Genomic DNA, 18,270 nt, shown 5'->3' on the forward strand with positions numbered 1-18,270 from the left:
CCTAGAGAGAAAGTGCATTCACATCTCTGTGGTTCCCTGAATTGGTTTAGAAAAGTGCCACTGCTAACACCGCACAGCTTCTGAACCACGGGGGGACTTCATTCTCTAGTCCCTTGGGCTTCAATCTGATTTGTGTTGAATGGTATTATCTGTATGAACCGACTGAGACAGGGAAAATGGTTCACCAGGAGGTATAGGCAGACATAAATATTTTAAATAAAACAGTAACAGTGGGAACTGAGATAATATATAGAAACATGGGACCTTAAAGTGCTCTAATTCTTTCCTTTTAAAGATAAGTAAACCTTTCTAAAAAGATTATGGGCTAATAAGGATCACATAGATAAAAAGTGGTAAAAGTAAAATTACAAATGAGAAACCATATATCCCATGCATTGCATTAAAAGTATTGTTTCCAATACATTTGTTAATGGTTTCCAAACTAGAACTTTGAAGGACTAATTCTGTCAAACGTGTAGACACTAGACACATGTAGCTGAAACTGAGATTTAAAATAACTAAACTAAATTACCAATTCTGGTCCTCAGTCATAGTAGCCACATTTCAGACATCTACTAACCACAGGTGGCTCATGGTTCTTTATTGGGCAATGAAGATGTAGAACTTTCCATCAATGCAGAATGTTCTTTAGGGCATTACATGACTGAAGATCCTCTTTGCTGATGGTTGTGTGCTCATATCAAATTAAGTATTTCTGAAAGTTTCTTCAACTTAATGTATTTGACTTTGGTATTTTATTTTAAAATATGCTTTAAAACATAATGTAAATATTCACACAACTCCTTGCCTTTGTTTCTGCTCCTCTAACAACATAGTGACTCAGAAAGGTGACGTCACAAAATATGAATCCCAGGAGCTGGATGGATTATTAACTATATTTTCCATAACTTACATAGTTCTTATTCACCACATCCATAAAAATGGGCATTAGTAGTACTTTAGAACCTGCCTGCCAATGCAGGAGACATACAAGATGTGGGTTCAATCCCTGGGAAGATCCGCTGGAGGAGGATATGGCATCCCACTCCAATATTCCTGCCTGGACATGGACATAGAAGCCAGGTGGACTACCAACCGTAAGGTCACAAAGAGTTGGGCATGACTGAAGTAACTTAGCATGCACACATGCAGTAATCTATTTCAATAAAAATTTCAAAACATCCATTTTGAAATAATCATAGGTTCACAAGAAGTCACAAATATATATTCAAGGCCCTGCATACTCTTCATCTAGACTCCACAAGATTTATTTTCTAGAATGCTACAGTACAATATTGAAACCAGGAAATTACCATAATTCAAAATGTAGAATTTCTTCAGAATTTAGCAGTTAGACATGGATGTGTGTGTGTGTGTAGTTCTATATGATTTTACACATGTGTAGCTTAGTGTAGCCACCATTATAAGGATGTTTAACTGTACCACAGCAAGACTCCCTTGTGTTATAGCCACATCTACTTCACTCTACCCTCTACCATTATTACCAAGTCCAGGATAAACATATAAATCAAGAGACAAGTTGTTGGGGCAAGGAACAGGGGCTTTATTTAGAAAGCCTGCATACCGAGTAGATGGTGGACCTGTGTCTCTACCAACCATTTTACCTGGGTTAGAATTAAGTCTCCTTTTATCCTAAAAGGAGAGGGGGTGTGGTTGGTTATTGCAAGCTTCTTGGTGTTGGAATCCTTTGTTCTTATAGCTGTCCGCATAGGTTAGCTCACAATGTTCCTGTAAACCTCAAACAAGAAAAATTTTATTTTCTGTTTTGCAGTTTTTCTCTCTATATGAATGGAAATGCATTACACCTTTAAAGGTCAGAGCCTTGAGAATGGACTATCACGTATATTCCAGGTTATAGCCAACATTCTTGTAGCAAAAGTAAAGGGATACAAATGTTAAAGTAAAATAAATGGATCTGGTATTGAGTGAGGTTTGCTCTTCCCTATTATACCTGGCCATCAAAATCCATCATGATCTATACAATCATGTTATTTAACAAATGTTATAGAAATGAAACCATGCAACTTCTGTTCATCGTAGACTTTTTACACTGCTATTAATTTTCTTGAAGCTCATCTAAGTTGTGTGTATCAGTAATTAAATTCTTATTATTGCTGAAGAATATTCCATGATATGAATGTTCTACAGTTCACTGAATCATTCATTCACTGGAGAATATTAAAGAAGTTTTCTGTTTTTGCCAATTAAAAATAAAACTTTTATGAAATTTCACATACAGGTTTCTAAATGCTAAAAGTTTTCAGTTCTTTGGAATAAAAGGCCAAGAGTACAAATCCTGGGTAATTGAGATCATTTTTAGTTTTATTATCATTTATTTTTATTACTGTCAAATTCTTTTCTTAACTTAATGTACAATTTCACATTCAATTAAGCAATGTATGAAGCATTCAATTTTGATAAATCCTTACCAACTTTTTTGCTTTATCACTATTTTTAGCCATTTTGATGTTTGTACAATGATAACATATTATATTTTTAATTTTCATTATTCTAAAGTCTAATAATAGTGAAATTTTTTCCATATGTTTGTCATCCACATATTCTCTTTAGTGAAATATCTGTTCATAGCTTTTGCTTGCTTTCTAACTGCATTATTTGTTTTATTAATACTGAGTTTATGCATTCTTTATATGTTATCTATATGAATCCTGTGTTTGATGTGGGATTTGTAAGTGTTTCCTTCTAATCTGCAACTTTTTTTTTTTTTTTAATCTCAAGGTTTGTTACAAAGCAAAGCTTTAATTTCGATGCTTTCAATTTATCTATTTTTCCTTTGATGGATCATGCTTTTGATGTCAAGTGTAAGATATTTTGCCACACTTGTTTTCTCTTACACTTTTTTGAAAACCTTATGTTTTTAGTATTATGTTTTATATTTAATCCATTTTCCATTATGTATTTTTGTATAAAATGTCAGATCAATGTTTAGGTTAATTTTTGCCTTGAGTTGTCCAATTGCCCCAGAACCACTGCTTGAAATAATTTTAGCTTATCTATTCTGTTACACGGATCTAAATCTTTCTCTTTAGCAGAACCATACTGCCTTGATTCCCCTAGACATAGAATAAGCCTTCATGTTTAGAAGAATGTTTCTTCTCACTTCATTTTCTTTTACTGTCTTCCTTTAAAAAATCTATCTTAAGGAAATTCCACAAAATTTAAAAAATAAATTTGTCTACATTTACAACAAAAGCTTGTTTATTTTCTGATTGGGACTTTTGGTGGTGAGCATACTATAGTGCAGGAGAATAGTATATCAAGAAGAGATAAGAAAGCTTTCTTAAGTGAACAAGGCAAAGAAATAGAGAAAAGAAATAGAATGCGAAAGATTAAAGATTTCTTCAAAGAAATTAGAGAGAGATACCAAGGGAATATTTCTTGCAAAGATGGTCATAATAAAGGGCAGAAATGACATGGATCTAACAGAAACAGAAGACATCAAGAAGAGGTGGCAAAAATATTGAGAAGAACTGTACAAAAAAAGTCTTAATGACATGGATAACCACAATGGTGTAATCACCTATCTAGAGCCAGACATTCTGGAATGTGAAGTCAGGTTAGCCTTAGGAAGCATTACTATGAACAAAGCTAGTGGAAGTGATGGAATTCCAGCTGAGCTATTTCAAATCTTAAAAGATGATGCTGTTAAAGTGCTGCTCTCATTATGCCAGCAAATATGGAAAACTCAGCAGTGGCCACAGGACTGGAAAAGGTCAGTTTTCATTTCAGTCCAAAGAAAGGGCAATGCCAAAGAATGGATAAACTACTGCACAGTTGCTCTTATTTTGTATGCTAGCAAGGTAATGCTTAAAATCCTCCAAACTAGGTTTTAACAGTATATGTATTGAGAACTTCCAGATGTACAAACTGGATCTAGAAAAGAAAGAGGAACCAGAGATCAAATTGCCAGAATCTGTTGGATCATAGAAAAAGTGAAGGAATTTCAGAAAAACATCTACTTCTGCTCCATTGACTACACTAAACCATTTGACTATATACATTACAGTAAACTATGGAAAATTCTTAAAGATATGGAAATACCAGACCATCTTATCTGCCTTCTGAGAAACCTGCATGCAGGTAAAGGAGCAAAAGTTAGAACCAGTCATGAAACAACTGACAAAAGTTGGGAAAGGTGTATGTCAAGGCTGTATATTATCACCCTGCTTATTTAACTTATATGCAGCATGCATCATGCAAAATACCAAGCTGAATGAAGCCCAAGCTGGAATCAAGATGCCAGGAGAAATATGAATAACCTCAGATATGTAGATGACACCACTCTAACGGCAGAAAGGGAAGAGGAACTAAAGAACCTCTAGATGAAGGTGAAAGAGGAGACTGAAAAATCTGGCTTTAATACTCAACATTCAAAAAACGAAGATCATGGCATCTGGTCCCATTATGTCATTGCAAATAGATGGAGAAAAAATGGAATCAGTGATAGATTTTATTTTCTTGGGCTCTAAAATCACAGTGGATGGTGACTGCAGCCATGAAATCAAAAGATGCTTGCTCTTTGGAAGAACAACTATGACAAACACAGACAGCCTATTAAAAAGCAGAAACATCACTTTGCCGACAAAGATCTGTCTAGTGAAAGCTATAGTTTTGCTAGTATTCATGTATGGATGTGAGAGCTGGACAATAAAGGAGGTTGAGCGCCCAAGAATATATGCTTTTGAACTGTGGTGCAAATAGCTGAGCTACTGAACAACAACATCAACACACTATAACATATAAAGTCAAAATATAATGCTGTACAAATAAAACATATAAAGTTATAAACAAAGATTGCTGTTGTTCAGTCACTAAATCATGTTTTGTGACCCCACAGATTGCAGCATGCCAGCCTTCTCTGCCTATCACTATCTACTGGAGTTTGCTCAAATTCATGTCAATTGAGTTATGATGCTATCTAACCACCTTATCTTCTGCTACCCCCTTTTCCTTTTGCCTTTAATCTTTCCTAGCATCAGGATCATCTCCAATGAGTTGTCTTTTCCTATAGATGTCAAAAGTATTAGAGCTTTGGCTTCAGCATCAGTCCTTTCAATAAATATTCAAGGTTGATTTCCTTTAAAATTGACCGGTTTGATCTGCTTGCTATCCACGGGACTCTCAAGAGTTTTCTCCAGCACTACAGTTCAAAAACATCAGTTCTTCAGTGTTCAGCCTTCTTTATGGTCCAACTCTCACATCCATATGTGAATACTGGAAAAGCTATAGCTTCGACTAGACAAGCCTGTGTTGGCAAACTGATGTCTCTGCTTTTTAATATGCTGTCTAGATTTATCATGGTTTTCCTTCCAAAGAGGTAGCATCTTTTAATTCCATGGCTGTGGTCTCCTTCCTTAGAGATTTTAGAGCCCAAGAAAATAAATCTGTCACTGTTTCCGCTTCTATTTGCTGTGAAGTGATGGGACTGGATACCATGATCTTTGTTTTTTGAATGTTGTGTTCTAAGCCAGCTTTTTCACTCTCCTCTTTCACCAAGAGGCTCTTTAGATCCTCATCTCTTTCTGCCATTAGAGTTGTATCATCTGCAAATCTGAGGCTGTTGGTATTTCTCCTGGCAATTTTGATTCCAACTTGAGCTTCATAAAACCTGGCATTTTGCCTGATGTACTCCGCATGTGAGTGAGAATGGAATGAGAATACACAGCCTTGCCATACTCCTTTCCTAATTTTGAACAAGTCTGTTCCATATCCACTTCTAACTCTTGTTTCTTGACCTGTATACAGGTTTCTCAGGAGACAGGTAGGTGGTCTGGTACTCACTTTTCTTAATAATTTTTCATTATTTTGTGATCCACACAGTCAAAGGCTTTCCCATAGTCAATAAAGCAGAAGTAGATGCTTTTCTGGAATTCCCTTGCTTTGTTTATGATACAATCTCTGTTACCTATGTTGGCAATGATCTCTGGTTCCACCTTTTTTAAATCCTGCTTTTACTTCTGGAAGTTCCCATTTCATGCACTGTTGAAGCCTAGCATGAAGAATTTTGAGCATAACCTTTCTAAAATATGAAATGAGCACAGTTGTACAGTAGTTTGAACAATCTTTGGCATTGCCCTTCTTTGGGACTGGAATGAAAACTGACCCTTTCCTATCTCGTGGCCCTTCCTGAGTTTTCCAAGTTTGCAGACATATTGAGCAGAGCACTATGACAGCATTATCTTTTAGTATTTTAAGTAGCTCAGCTCTAATTCCATCACCTCCACTTTCTTTATTTGTAGTAATGCTTCCTAAGGCCCACTTGACTTTACATCCAGGTTTTTTGGCTCTAGAGGAGTAACTACACCATCTTACTTGAGTCATTAAGAACTTTTTTGTATAGTTCCTCTGTGTATTCTTGCCAACATTTCTTAATCTCTTCTGCTTCTATTAGGTCCTTAAAATTTTATCCTTTATTATTCACAATCTTCCATGAAATGTTCTCTTAGTCTCTCCACTCTTCTTCAAGAGATCTCTAGTCTTTCCCATTCTATTGTTTCCCTCTATTTCTTTGGCCTATTCATTTAAGTAGAGCCTCTCATCTTTTCTTGCTATCCTCTGAAACTCTGCATATTGTTTCTTTCCCTTTTCCTTGCTTTCCAGTTCTCTTCTTTCTTCAGCTATTTGAAAGCCTCCTCAGACAACCACTTTGCCTTCCTACATTTATTTTTCTTTGGGATGGTTTTGATCACGGCCTTCTGTACAGTGTTGCTAACTTCCATCCATAGTTCCTAGGGCACTCTGTCTACCAGATATAGTTCCCTGAAACTATTTGTCACCTCCACTGAATAATCATAATGGCCTAGTGGTTTTCCCTGTTTTCTTCAATTGAAAGCTGGATTTTGCAATAAGGAGCTCATGATCTGAGCTATAGTCATAGTCAGCTCCAGGTCTTATTTTTGCTGACTATATAGAGCTTTCCATCATCATCGGCAAAGACTATAATCAATCTGACTTTGGTATTGACCATTTGATGATATCCATGTATAGAGTAGTCTCTGTGTTGTTGTCAAAGGTTGTTTGCTATAACCAGTGTTTTCTCTTGACAAAACTATGTCAGCAGTTACTCTGCGTCATAACCAAACATTCCACACTCCAGGTATCTCTTGTCTTCCTAATTTTGTATTCCAAACTCCTATGAGGAAAAAATATCTTGTTTTGGTGTTAGTTCTAGAAAATCTTGTAGGTCTTCATAGAATCAGTCAGCTTCAACTTTTTCAGTATCAGTTGTTGGGGCTCAGACTTGGATTTCTGTGATGTTGAATGGTTTGCCTTGAATATGAACCAAGCTCATTCTGCTGTTTTTGAGCTTGCCCCCACGTACTGAATTTCAGACTCTTTTGTTGACTATGAGGACTAATCCATTTCTTCTAAGGGATTCTTGCCCACAGGAGTAGATGTAATGATCATTTGAATTAAATTTTCCCATTCCCTTCCATTTTAGGTCCCTGATTCCTGAGATATTGACATTCACTCTTGCCATCTCCTGCTTCACCACTTCCAATTTACTCTGTTTCATGGACCTAATATTCCAGGCCTGCAATATTGTTCTTATAGCATTGAACTTTGCTTTCATCACCAGACACATCCACAATTGAGCTTCGTTTCCATGTTGGCACAGTTGCTTCATTCTTCCTGGGGGTATTTGTAATTGCCCTCTGCTCTTCCCCAGTAGCATACTGGACACCTTCCAATGTCATTCCCTCCTCAAGGTAATGAAGGCACTTCAACTGGAAAAACAAAAACAAAAAACAACAACCTCTGCAGCAATAGAGAAAAAAATCCCTATAGATCAATTTAATAACTCATGTCTTTACTCAGCTGTGTGTTTATATCAATGGACATAATATGCCTTTTCTAGTATTTATGACTCCTTTGATTTTTTTTCTTTGATATCTTGTTATTTTCTATATACGGATTATATACAAGTGTTATTAGATTTATCCCTCATATTTTATTATCTCTGGAACAACTTTAAAAGTTTTTGAATCCTTAATTTCAGTCTTCATTGGTTCATTGTAAATATATAGAAATGCAATGATTTGTGTGTATTGATCTTGTATCTTATGACCACACTGAATTCACTTGTCAGTTCTAGAACCTTTCTTGCAGATTTCTTGGAAGTTTCAACATATGAATTATGTCATCTGAATATTTCTCCTTTCATCTCCATCAGTTTTTACTTTATCATATAACAGTATTACTGAGATAAAATATAATGCCACAAAACAGCAGCTTAAGTGTACAGTTGAATAATTTTAATATATCTTAGTTGTGCAAATACAATCATAATCAATCACAGAAGGCATTCATCACCCTAAAAGAAAATCAGTTCTTATTAGAGATCATGCCACCCAATCCTCCCTGAACCTCTAATACACTTTTATATCTTGCTAGCTTTGTATTTTAGAAATTTTATATGAATGGAATTGTTCAAGATATGGTGTTTTATGACTGGCTTCATTTAATTAGCATAATGTTTCAAGGTTCGCCCATGATAAAGTAAGTAACTATTCTTTCTTTAATGATTGATAATTACATGGCTATCCTATGTTATAATTATTCCTTCACTAGATGTTAAACATCTGAATATATCACATTTTGGCTATTATGAATAATGCTGCTATGGACAATTGTATACATGGTTTTGTGTATGCCTATATTTTAAGTCTTGTATATATACCTAGAAGTGGAATCTTTAAATCATTTGATAATTCTGCAGACCATTTTTTCATTCTGATTATATTAGTTGGTGTGAAGTGGAATCTCATTGTGGATTTTATTAGCATTTCCTTCATAGATAATTATCTTCTGTAGCTTTTCATGGGTAGACTGGCCATTTTTATATGGTCTTTTTATTTTTTTTACAAGTCAGTTGAGATGTAAATGACATTTTATTGTACACATTTTTTATTTTTTATAAAACTTATTTGAGTATAATTGACACTTTATGTGAGTTTAAGGTGTACATTGTAATGATTTAATGCATATATATGTTGCTTATTATTTACCACAATAAGGTCAGTTAATACATCTTACATCTCGCAAATTATAATTTTTTTCTTTATTGCTGGTGTAGTGAGAACCTTTGCAATCTAGTTTCATAAGAATATCCAAATGTACAATATAGGACTGTGAACTATAGTCACCATTCTATACATTCAATCTCCGAATTTTCTTATCACTAGAAGTTTGTTCCTTTTGATTAATGTATCCTTATTATCCCGAACTTCCCATACGCAATCCCTGGTAAACACTATATAATCTCTGCCTTTATGGATTCTACATATACATGAAATCATATATTATTTGTCTTTCTCTGTTTCATTTCACAGCAATTGTGACCACAGTTTTCTTTTTTCTTTCTTTTTCTTTTTTGAGTTATAACATTCCATTATGTGTGTGTAGCATTTTTTTTAAACTTTTTCTGGAAGATTTTGTTAAACAAAGAGTTGCCTTATTAATATGCACGATTAATACAAACTATAAAGTGCTAAGAAAATTTAATACCTAAGTCATAGTAAGCAGGTGGCAATTCAACATCCAGGGTCAATAGAATACTTGGGGGGACTGCAACAGATTAGACTCCCATGGTGGAGGACACATTTTCAGAGGTGAAGTGGGTGCAAGTGTAACAGCTTTTCAAGTTCCTTCTCATCACAGAGGATCATCAACAGCACTCCATTCCAGGAAAAGTATGCTGTCTGGTGCTCTTGAGGCTGGGCAAAACTCAAAATCTAGTGGCTTGAAAGGGAAGAATTTTTCTATTTCTGGATAAGTGTTAACTGTAGTAGGAGCTGAGCTTTTTGCTTTAATGACCTTCTCAGTCATGTTTTTGGCAGAGAAGGTTGTGTTTCTATTTGAGTGGTTCACTAGTCTTTGTTGACTTTTCTGAGGTTGACAGTTTCCAGTGCCTTTCTGGCAGCTCTGGGTAAGGTGGGTGGAGCATCAACATTTTGCCAACATGTGGTGTTGAAACCTAAGATCTCCCCTCTAAAGTTTTACAGAAGGCTCAGACCCCAGCTTCACCTTGCAAACTATAAGTGGCATTACCAATTGCTTGCAATTCACATCTTTACCATTTTTAAGAGTGTTCTTTAACCTTAATTTCCTCACATTCTGTTTCAAATAAAGTCAGGTGTTTTTGTGGGTAATTTTGGAGCTATATCTATCCTTATGGCCTCCTTTTCCTCTTGTGACAAACATCAGGTTACTTTCTGGAACTGGGAGTAGGGACAGTAACTCACCTTTCTTGGGGTGACACTAAGCTGATGATACAGTCTCCAGTGCAGAGGTCCCAACCTTTTTTGACACTAGGGATTGATTTAATGGAAGATAATTTTTCTGTATCAGGGGTGGGAGAATAATTCGGGGATGACTAAGTTCATGACGTTTATTGTGCACTTTATTTCTAATCTAATGTCACTGATGATCTGACAGTAGGTACTGGCCCATGGCCTGGAGGTTGGGGACCCCTGCTCTAGTGTTCTTGATTTTTTTTTGCACCTTGTCTGAAAGTTTAACTTGCAAGTAAATTGGGCCAATGCTGATCAAGGCCCCAGTATTTTCAGCTTGTTAGACTAGGGTTGATTTTCTGTTCTATAAGTGGGTTGCTATGGAATTCAGTTGTTTTGTTCAATATATCAGGTAATAAACATTTTATAATGCACTACTTAAATTGTATAGTAATTTTACCCAGTGTGGTCAAGAGTTTAGTCTCTGCAGGTAATAAACCTACTTTTCATTTAAAGAAAGTTTTTCTTGCCAAATATGACATGCATATACTTCTAAGTCCAGTGGGATTTAATGGAGGTTCTTCTATTACCACTAGAATAATAGGCCTGACAAAGACAGTGGTAGGGCACCTTATACTGCAACCCAGACATTTTGTGAGCCAAATAAATATCTATCCCATTATCAATATTGCTTATTTAGACACTTCTACAATAATACTAAACTCTGAAATTTAAATGTGTTTACCATAAGTTCTAAAGATGACTGTCCCTCATACCTAGATATATTCTACACATTTTGCATAAGATAATTTTTCCCACAGTTCTCTGTGCTATGTGCATTTTTCCTAGACTTCAACTATTGAAAGTGTCTTATTTTTTACAAGTTAAAAGATTTTATTGTTGTTCAGCCGCTAATTAGTGTCCAATTCTTTGCGACACCATGGACACATGCCAGGCTTCCCTGTCCTTCATCATCTCCTGCAGCTTGTTTAAACTCGTGTCCATTGAGTTTGTAGTGCCATCCAACCATCTCATCCTCTGTCATCCCCTTCTCCTCCTGCCTTCTGTCTTTCCCAGCATCAGGGTCTTTTCCAGTGAATCAGCTCTACACATCAAGTGGCCAAAGGATTGGAACTTCAGCTTCAGCATCAGTCCTTGCAATGAATATTCAGGGCTGATTTCCATTAGGATTAACTGGTTTGGTCTCCTTGCAGTGTAAGGGACTCTCAAGAATCTTTCTCCAACACCACAGTTCAAAAGCATCAATTCTTTGGTACTCAGCCTTCCTTATGGTCCAACTCACACATCCATGTGTGACTACTGGAAAAACCATAGCTTTGACTACAAAGACCTTTGTAAGCAAAGTAGTGTCTCTGGTTTTTAACGCTCTGTCTAGGTTGGTTATAGCTTTTCTTCCAAGGTAGCAAGCATCTTTTAATTTCATGGCTACAGTCACTGTCTGCAGTGATTTTGGAGCCCAAGAAAATAAAGTCTTTCACTGTTTCCATTGTTTCCTCATCTATATGTCATGAAGTGATGGAACGAGATGGCATGATATTCATTTTTTGAATGTTGAGTTTTAAGCTTTTTCACTCTTCTCTTTCACCTTCATCAAGAAGCTCTTTAGTTCCTCTTTGCTTTCTGCCATGAGGGTGGTGTCATCTGCATATCTGTCATTATTGACATTTCTCCTGGCATCTTGATTCCAGCTTGTGCTTCATCCAGCCCAGCATTTCACATGATGTACTCTGAATATAAGTTAATTAAACAGAATGACAACATACAGCCTTGGCACACTCCTTTCCCAATTTTCAATCTGTTATTCCATGTTTGGTTCCAATTGTTGCTTTTTGACATAATAATAATAATCTTATGGGGGGAAAATCCCAGGAAAGTTTAAATGGGTAAATATTTTAAAGAACAAAACTTGAGCTTAGACATTTTCTGAAAGAATTCAAAAATGGAATTTCTAAGTAACATACTTAAGTATTTCCAGTATAACTAGTACATGTATTTATTCCTGTATTATAATTTTCTTTAAAGATTACAACTTTTTTGAATGGTAACTTTCAGTCCAAATAATTATAACTGACATCAGCAAGATTCAAAACTGAGGTAAAAATAAGAGGAGAAAATGAATACAGCTAAATAACATAGTGAAAATTTGTATGCATAATACATACACGTAAGATAAATCAAACACAAGTTACTTCATGTTGGATGTTGGAGTAAGCATAAATTTACCACACTGTTAACAGAAATTTTAATAAAGTTGCAGATACTTTCAGTGACAAATGGTATACTTTTTATTTGATGAGTTAATCTTAAAACTTAAATATAAATATCACCAGATATACTGATGTTTTTCTGGAATACAATAGATGCAACATCTTTTATTTATTTTATATAAACATGCTCTTTGTGTCATGGGTAATATAAAAAGGACCAACTGCCTCTATAAATACATAAATATAATGTATAATAATTTGGATTACAATTATATATGAAACGGATCATTCTTTAACATAGCAAACATCATGTTTACATAAGCATTTACATTTAATTTGAGATGGCAAATGTTTAAAACAGCATCATCTATCCAAATGTTCATTATGTCTATTAACTCTAATACTTTAGAGAGTTAGAGAATATTAAATAGAAGACACCTGCCTGAATAATGCTACTTTCAATTATCACAGTTTAATAGCATTCAAGGCATACATTTTTGCCATAATGATTTTAGATTCTCAGAAAGTTCAACATATGCTCTGAAAACTACTTTGAGTCCAATTAAAATAGTACCAATCATCTCCCATATGTTTATTTACTGCCTAATATGTGCTTGCCGCATACGAACTCTTTTTTGTTTGCAGTATAGATAAGACAGATGAATATTCCTGTTCTCATTTGATTGCATAGTATGTATGTTTTGGATAAGGTTATATAGATAATAAACAGAAAATAAATTATGTAGCATGTTAGATATTGATTCAATTATGGTAATAATATCAGCAAAAGTGATAGGCATTTTCTGGAAGATGATCTCAAATTTTAAATAGGGTGGTCAGAAAAATCTCACTAGTAAGCAGATATGTGAAGAAAGTAAAGAGATAATTTGTCAGAATGTCTGGGGAAAAGTGCTCCAGGTAAAAGGACCAGCAAGTGTAAAGACTCAAGACTAGGGATGATATTTTAAAGGAAAAGAAAAGCAGATATGACTGGAGATGAATGGAATGGAAGTGTTCATGTGATGATCACAGGATCAGAAAGTTAATGGTATGCTACATCGAGTAGCTTAATGTAGACAATTTAAGAAAATCCTAGGGTCTCAAAGAACAGAGAACTACCATTTCTTACCCACTGCCCTGCTTGCAAAGCCGGAGGGTCACTCTGAGAGTAGGGAGTGACTAGTTCCAATACCAGTTTCAGATGTATGACTCAGATTATTTTGCAAATCATTAGTGTAGGGGAAAGGCAGATCATAAAAACAGAGAGCAACAGACCTATTCTCTTAAATTCTGACTTTTCTGCAGCAGAGTGTAAAGGGACTTAAACCTGAAGGCTCTTTTTAAAATAATAGATTTTAGAGGTAACCAAATATGAGGAAGCAGGTAGTTCCACATGGGTAGGGAACTAAATCACAGGTTAGCTAATTATTCAGAGATAACCTGGAAAACTGACACTAAGGAAAACCAGATCATAAAAGACCCTAAGACAGGACTCAAATGCAACAAAGGAAAATATATTAAATTATTATTAAATGATTTAATTAAAAATCATGTTGCCCTAAAGCAACAAAGGCAAAAATATTTTTTCACGGAGTGAAAAGATCATGAAAGGAATTCAAATGTAACCTTAGAAAATAGTCACCCAATTCAAAAATAAGCAGTCAAGTAAAAGAAGGGAATAGAAAAGACCTGAGACCTATTTAAAAATAAATGAACAAATAAGGAGGAAGATATAATTCTGAGGATAAAAATAATGCATTCAATGTGAATGGATCAAACAATCAAATCATAGTGCAGATATATTCAGACAGGAAGGGAAAAGGTCCAAATACACATTGTTAAAAGGAAATATATTTCAAATTGAAACATACAAATATAAAATAAAAGGGTGGAAAATATATGCAAAAGCATTAAGAAGGCAGCTGGAGACAAATGAGAGTTTACTAGTATCAGACAAATGAAAATTGAGTAAAAAAAAAGGAAGAGAAGATAAAACTTCCTACAATGTCCCTGGAAGAGGGGTTCAGTTCTTCTTTACATGGTCTCCTGACGAGGTTTACCGGATTTCTGGCCTCTCCCCCAACACCAGAGCGTTCTTTCTCTGTCGTTTATCTACCTGTGTCTTGAGGCTGAGTGCCTGCTATCCTACATCACAGTCAGAGGGTCTGCTTTCACTCCTCCTGGAAACAATGAGTTCTTGCCTGTTCCTGGGGGCGAGAAAGATGGCTGCCCCTCCCTTAGGGGCTTAACATTGGGCTTCCTAGGCGAGAAGAGTCTCAGCAAGGGCACAAGGATAGCTCCCCGGAGCAGCTGGTCACCTGACTCACAGCGCCTCCAGGGAAGCTGCCTCCAGTCTCCTGTCTGCCTCAGATCTTTATGCATCTGAAAGGATACTGAGTGTGTGAATTCCTCCTCTGTTTGTGCCCCCAGCCCCAGCCATTTCAAACTCTTAGGGCAGCCCCCACAAGCCTTTAAAAAGTTGTTCAACTTTCGGCTGGTTTACTACTTACTGCCTGCTTTTATATAGACTATCAGGGTTAAATAATCCCTGTTCCTCATTAGAAATGAGTTTACCTATTGGACTTGCAAACCTAACTCTACACTATGCTTGGGCAAAATTATGATTTTGACAATTTTCCAACTTTTTCTCTTTATTAGAGTGGGAGCGGGAGTGGCTTTCTTTAAAAATGTCTTCTTTCTAACAAATGCCAGAAGCTTCATTATATTTGAATTATGTTGCTTCATTTTCATCTTATAGACAGAATCCATAGATTCTGTACCTTTCAGTTTGATTCCTTTTTTAAAGTGCTGTTTGTGAATACTTGTATAACATATGTTTATTAACTCTTATTTACATATTTATAGCTGATGTATTTGAAAATTTTATTTCTCAATTTATTTCCAATGAATTGAGACTGTTTTCTCTATAACTTTTCTTTATTAAATTTGAGTCTGTAGTTGGTTTTAAAAAGTACTATAATTGCTAAGAAATATCAAAGAAGTGATTTTTGGAGATATATAAGTGTAAAAGGGAAAAATGAAAATGTTAGTCGCTCAGTCGTGTCTGACGCTTTGCAACCCATGGACTGTAGCCTGCCAGACTCCCCTGTCCACGGGACTTCACAAGCAAGAATACTGGAGTGGGCTGCCATTTCCTTCTCCAGGGGATTTTCCTGACCCAGGAATCAAACCTAGGTCTCCTGCATTGTAGGCAGATTCTTTACCCTCTGAGCTACCAGGGAAGCCATTATATATATATGTATAAAATAACTTTTTTGTATGTTTATGAATTTGTATTTATATGCATGTGTACATGCAGATGTATTCATTAGATGCTCAGTTCAGTTCAGTGTCTGATTCTTTGTGACCCCATGGACTGCAGTACGCCAGGCTTCCCTGTCCATCACCAACTCCCAGAGCTTATTCAAACCCATGTCCATTAAGTTGGTGATGCCATCCAACCATCTCATCCTCTATCATCCCCTTCTCCTCCCACCTTCAATCATTCCCAGCATCAGGGTCTTTTCAAATGAGTCAGTTCTTTGCATCAGGTGGCCAAAGTATCGGAGTTGCAGCTTCAGTATCAGTCCTTCCAATGAATATTCCTTTAGGATGGACTTGTTGGATCTCCTTGCAGTCCAAGAGACTCTCAAGAGTCTTCTCCAACACCACAGTTCAAAAGCATCAATTCTTTGGTGCTCAGCTTTCTTTATGGTCCAACTCTCACATCCATACATGACTGCTGGAAAAGCAAAAGCTTTGACTAGACAGACCTTTGTTGGCAAAGTAATGTCTCTCCTTTTCAATATGCCATCTAGGTTGGCCATAACTTTTCTTCCAAAGAGCAAGTGTCTTTTAATTTCATGGCTGCAGTCACCATCTGCAGTGATTTTAGCATTACATTATTAAGCAGTAATTATTATTCTTTACCATCTGAGCCACCAGCCACCACTGGCAAGAATCCACTTGCCAATGCAGAAGACACTGGTGGCACAGGTTCAATCCCTGGATCAGGAAGATCCCTTGGAGAAGGAAATAGCAACCCACTCAAGTATTCTTGCTTGGAAAGTCCCAGGGGTTGCAAAGAGTCAGACATGACTGAGCTAGTAACAACACACATTATTGCTATTCACACTTGCAAAGCCTTACTTTAACTGATTTAATAGAGTCTTCAGAGTCAAGACTCATTAGTCTCCTGCTTGTTTGATTTTTCTTACTTCTCTGCAGTTTATATTTCACATGTACATGGATGCTATAGTTAGTAGGTACTGCACAAATACTTTGAAGTTATATCCTCATTTTAGTTGATTATAAAAAAAAACATATATTTGGGTGTGTAGCAGAATAAGATTCTGTGAACTACAATCATTCTACAAACTTATGCTAGAATCTTATATATAATAAATCATATTTAAATAAATCTTATCCTAGATTTAAGGGGAACTTAAAAGTACCAAAAAGATATGTTTGAATGTTAAAATTTAGTTCTTCAATATTGTCAGATATGCTTCCATTTTTTTCATATGTCCAAACTGAGACACATGCACTCACACACTAGTGTGGTTTTCAACTACCACATTATGTGAATCTGCATGATGTGTGGCATATCTCCACCAGTATAGATAAAACAAAATCATTTAATATTTCTGTCAATAATCAATGGAGAAGGAAATGGCAGTCCACTCCAGCGTTTTGCCTGGAGAATCCCAGGGATGGCGGAGCCTGGTGGGCTTACGTCTATAGGGTTGCACAGAGTCAGACATGACTGAAATGACTTAGCAGCAGCAGCAACAATCAAATTTTTTAAACTATACAAAACTAGCATACTATATGTTAATATCCTTAATTTAATTGATATATTTATTTTTCTCAACCCATAATAATAATTATTTGCCTAAAAGACAATTAATATTTCAAGATGTGCATTGATCTAAAGAAAATGATGAATGATACTTTATTCCCGACTTCAGATGTGGCACATTTGTTATACTTGGTAATAGTTCTGAACAAAATATAGAACCTTGAATTAGAAGTAAAATTTGTTTGAAAATAGGTGTGTAGGATTTCCCTGGTGTTCCAGAGGTTAAGATTTTGCCTTGAAATACTGGAGTGTGAATTTAATCACTGTCAGTTAGCTAAGATCCCATGTGCCTCCCGGCTGAATAACCAAACTATAAAGCTGAAGCAATATTGTAACAAATTCAATTAAGATTTTAAAAATGGTCCACTTTAAAGAAATGTTTAAAAAATTAAAGAAAGCAAAGTAGGTAGATAAGCAGAGGTATAGAAGAGTAACTCAATGACTACCCATTTGTAATAGCTATATATTTTCATATATGGAGAGTCCCTTTCTTGATTATCATGGGACTTTTCACTTGGACTTTGTAACACTGAAGTATGTAGACCAAGATGTAAAAGAACAGTGTAGCTTTTCATGGGAATGCAAAAAAGAATTTATACACATGAACAAGAGGAACAGGTTTCAAATTGGAGTAGCAGTATACTCTTTTGACATTGAGACAGTTCTGAATCTTCTTTTAAAAGTGGCAAAATGCACATGTAGAGACAGTTTTCAAGACATTTATTAGAACAACATATTTGGTTTTTCAGTCTGCTCTTTCTCAGTTTCAGCCAAATTATTCTATGTGCAAGATTTAATTATGAACTTGAACACAAGTCCTAAAACATTGACAATTTTATCATCACTGAACTCTAGTATAAAAGAAAAATGGTGAAAACTGTTCTAATTCACCAACTGTTAGCTGCAC

At 35.6% G+C, this 18,270-nt stretch overlaps 1 pseudogene; it reads right to left on the reverse strand.

Annotated features, from left to right (window-relative positions):
- Positions 1-9,532: 9,532 nt before the first annotated feature.
- Positions 9,533-10,089, reverse strand: LOC136145480 (securin-like; annotated as a pseudogene).
- Positions 10,090-18,270: the final 8,181 nt, after the last annotated feature.

Source organism: Muntiacus reevesi, chromosome 13 (genome assembly GCF_963930625.1).
Source record: "Muntiacus reevesi chromosome 13, mMunRee1.1, whole genome shotgun sequence".
Lineage (NCBI taxonomy): Eukaryota > Metazoa > Chordata > Mammalia > Artiodactyla > Cervidae > Muntiacus > Muntiacus reevesi.